This window comes from Camelina sativa, chromosome 11 (assembly GCF_000633955.1).
Source record: "Camelina sativa cultivar DH55 chromosome 11, Cs, whole genome shotgun sequence".
In the NCBI taxonomy this organism is placed as follows: Eukaryota; Viridiplantae; Streptophyta; class Magnoliopsida; order Brassicales; family Brassicaceae; genus Camelina; species Camelina sativa.
Genome location: NC_025695.1, coordinates 18,838,536 through 18,843,183, shown reverse-complemented (window position 1 = coordinate 18,843,183; position 4,648 = coordinate 18,838,536).

The window sequence follows — 4,648 nt, the reverse complement described above, 5'->3', positions numbered from 1 at the left end:
GGTTCAATCTCCTTAACTCGGTCATCCTCTCACATTCTAGGTCTCTTGGTTCTTCCTCTTGATCAGCTAACACCATCCGCAAAGGTATGGCTCAAATAGGACTATTGTGCCTCGGCACAACCTGGTCTGGTACTACTTGGTCTGGCACCACTTGATCTGGTCCACCTTGGTCTCTCACATCTTGGCTTGAACTGGTCCTTGGTCTCGCGTCCTCTCTAGGCTCCACACTTGCGTCAGCTTCTTGGTCTCGATCTCTCGGTATCGCTTCTTGATTACTCCTTTGTTCTACCACCAAGGTCGGTATCCCCTCGTCATCACTTGACAAAATCTCGATCACCTCCACAAACTCCTCCCTACTCTTCGTCGGCTCCTTGGACTTAGAGTCTCCGTCACCTGAATTCTCTTTCCTCTCGGCTTCCGGTACTACGGGTTCACCATCAACTCCATCCGCTCTCTCTGGTGAGTGCAACTCGTTCAACATAGGAAGAATTCTTATAACCATCTCCGCTCTCTCTTCCACCGTTTGTTCCGCACTGGTACCTCCGGTCTCGGGTGTTACCCCATTCCCACTAGCAGCAACTTCTTCTCCTGGTGCATACACCTCCGTCAAGAAGTTCAGAATCCTCTCGACTGCCTCCGGGTACTGCCTCATATAATATTCGGGATTAATATCGTCACATTGATCCTCCACAAGTTCCAACAGTAACTTTGGTAACTTATCGGCGAGCTCAACCTCCACCTCTCCATGATCTCCGATTGGAACAGTCTGAAAACATCCTTGCGTGTCTATCCTGACTTGGATACGACTCGGCTAACCAATCTCCAACACAACCGTCTGATCATCCTGATCCACTTCCACTTCTTCCGATCCGTCTAGACACTCGGATGGATCGGTCTCAATAGACAGATTGGCATCATCTCCGACCAAGCGCCAATCCACACTCCAATTGTTCGGATCAATTGGCTCGTGACTACTTTCCGACTCCATCGACAAATACCCGTTGTGATGCTCATAATCCTCATGTCTTGGCCCCTCTTCCCCTGAACCATCCCCGCAACTTGAATCACCTGAAAACATCTAAACCCACAAGAAACAAGGTAAGATGCTAGTCCATTCTAAGGTTCGACTTAAAACTAGACAAGCAAACAATCGGATAAAATTTGTGTTTTTGTGACACATTTACTCGATAAAACTGTAAAGAGCACAAGTGCTCACAGGTTTGAAAACACCGCTCTGATACCACCGTTGTAACGCCCCCGAACCGTCGTACGGCCGGACAGGACCACAGACGGCACCGAGACGCCACATGTGTGGGAACCGCATCCTGGTGGTCCGGTCGAGGGACGGAAGCTGCAGCTTCCCGACCAGTTCTCCTGGACACGACTCCGCCCGCGGCTGAGGTTCACTTAGGCTTTGCATCCCTTGCGTCCCACACGCGTTGTGTTGACCCGGACAAGGCCGAGTACCATTTGCAACTTGCCATGTTTTCCCTGAAAACTGAATATATATTACTTTAATAATTTATTACATTGAAATTAAATCATCAAAGCAATATACATAGATAGTCGGATAATTTTACATAAATCATTTAGGAAAATATAGGGTTTTACAAAGAACACAGAAAACCCTATCCGGTACCCTAATGTTTGCTCCAGCTCTAGACTCACTTAGGCTTCCTGCAAGACAAAAATAATATCATGAGTAATCTAAGATTACTCAGTGAGCCTGGGCACCCTTTTCCTAAACAGGATTCTACTTCCCCAACCCGACTACCCCAGCAAGCAAAGCAAGCAAGCAATCAACAAACAATCAAAGCAACGCAACAGAAACAATAGCGGAAGCAATAAACAACAAACAAGCGAGAGAGGTTAGAAAATCACGACTCAACTCGGACGATCTAAACTCGCTATTTCACGGAGAAAGACGACTAAAGGGAACAAGGACTACTTGGACACTTTAGACTCCTAACTCTTACACAACTCGCAAAGACGACTAGAATAAAACAAAGGACACTTGAAATATTCTAGACTCTTTCACCTAAGGGCCCTCGATAATCTGTTCCGTTCCACAATATTTCCCATGCCGAAACCACAAAGGTAACCAGCATGAGCCCACACAAAGGCTACATCGTCATGTAGCGGTCACGCTAGTAGCTATCTAGTCGTGACATTGTCTCGCGCGAGTGGTCATCGGAAACTCTCGCGAGACAAACCGCATTTGAAACAGAAGATCGACTACTCTATTCTAGCTAGGACTCAAGAAACAAATTCGAGAAACTTAGCTAAAATACACAGAACAACTCAAGCAAGAAGATCAAGCATTGCAAGCAAGAAAATCAAGAAAGAAAACATGCAACAATCAACAAGCAACAAGAATGACAATTCATTCAACTTAGATTGTCCTACAAGCATGCAACCACTTTAAGCAACTTAAGCAATTTAATGCAACAAGTTCAATTATGCATGCAAGCCAATTTTAAGCGATTTACCCAATTAAATCCTTTAAGTCCATTTATGCATGCAAGCTAACCTCACCCAATCTTATGCAATAAAGTTGCAAATAAACTTCACCAATTTAATTCATGCATGCAACCGATTTTAAGCAAGAAATATTGCAAGTAAAATCCTTCAAATTTAACCATGCATGCAAACCCTTTTGTCCAAATTTTAAGCAAGTCCAACTTACTTTAAAATGCATCCAAATTCATTTTCGCATGGTGATTCCTAGCTTAAATTCTATGTGCATTTAACCATTAATTTAGCGTGAATCCTACCATATTTCGCATGCATCAATTTAAACTGATTCTAACATGAATCTAGTCTAAATGCAACAAGCAAAGGGTACATGCAAGGATCTAAAGATCAATGCAGCACCCCACACACAATTACTGCAGAACTCACTCTGATGCAGCGGATGATGGTCGGACTTCACTGCACCGCGGATCAGACAACTCACCTTCCTTGTGGCCAACAGCGTCTTCACAGCGCTCCTTCCTCAGCTCTCTCTCCGTCCGCAAGCAGCGTCTCCCCCCTCGTCTCAACAACTTCACCCTCTCGAACCACTCTCTCTTCACTTGGATTTGAGAGCAAAATCGCAACTTTAAGTGTTTAGGGTTTTTAGAGAATGAGAAAAATGATCTCAAGGGGCATATATATAGGTCGAGCATTCCCCATATCTTCCCTTAGTGCGTTTTGACAAATGGCACACATGAGCTTGCATGTGGCGCGTGTAAACCAATCGCCAGCCACTTGGCAAGCATGAACTTGCATGTGGTGCGTGTATTACACTCACCCTTGCATAAAATTCGATTGGTCCAAATCATAGAGACATAATGATTATGCCGCCACTAACCGTTCGTTCTTCAGCAAAAACCGCACTGTCCTACCGTCCGGTACGTATGGCATCGTTCGGACATCTCTCGGCCATGGATTGGTCTCGGTCTGGACTGCGTTCGGTTCCTCCGGACTCCCTCGGTCTTTGCTCGGAAAACTCTTGGTCTTCTCCCTTCGGTCCTTCCTGTCCCTTCCGGCACCTCTTGGACTGTACTGTCCTTCTTGGTACTTGACCGTCTATCCCGCGTACGCAGTTTTCCGCATAAACCACCAACTTTCGATCGATCTTAGGGTCTCGATCGTACATCCAGCCACTTCGGTCTTGGCTTAGCCATTCTCCAACTCGCGCATTTTTCATCGGTCTTCCTTCGGCCTTTCTTCCTTGTTTTTCTTCCTCTTCCTCTTTAAGTCTTATCCGGGCCATTTCTTCGACCTTTTATTTTGGGATTTCTGCCCTTAGTGAGGGTCACTACACCTCCTCTACAAGACCACGACTTGGAAGCTGCTCAAGCCACCAAAGAACCAAAAAAATATTTTTTGAGAGATAAGCCACAAGTTCCGATGGAGACCAAGAACCCTACACTCGATTTGCAAGAGAATTCTAGAGAAGAAGAAGTTCCGATCCTCACCAAGGATTGTTTTGCTGTAACAACTCTTGAAGCCTTACCACCCCTAGAAGGTCAAGGAGAAGAAGAATCAACGCCCCAAGTCGTTTGTAACACCATTGCAAGAACTTGAAGAAGGGGAGATTTATGAAGAAGAAGATGAGCCATTCTAGGGAACACAGTTCCAATATGAACCACGTTGTCTCACCCACTTGAACAATCGTTGGTACCCACGCATGATATGCCTAAGAGATCTAGGCGATTTCAACCGAGCTGTAGGAAGACTTCCCCAAGGTACCACTTTTGAAAAAGCTTGTTCTATTTATCATATTGACCGATTTTTTCTTGAATGTTGTGAGTCAAGGAAAGAGATGAAGGAGCTATATGATCAAGCCTTACACTACCCACGGCCGTTCAACACACTGCACAAAGTGGAGAGCCATGCCGATTCCTTATCACTTGTTCCATCAATGGTGTTAAATTCGAAAATGCATTATGTGATTCCGGTTCATGTATCAACATCATGTCAACCGATGCTGCAAGGAAGATTGGCTTGAGACACTTACAACCCTCGGACGTACGCATAGGACTCGCCAATTCCTCATTCACAATACCCGAAGGAATGGTCCGAGACATTCATGTGAGAGTTGGAATCTGCAATGTTCCAACTGATTTTCAAGTTATCAATGCTGAGAAAGGAAGGTTTACAC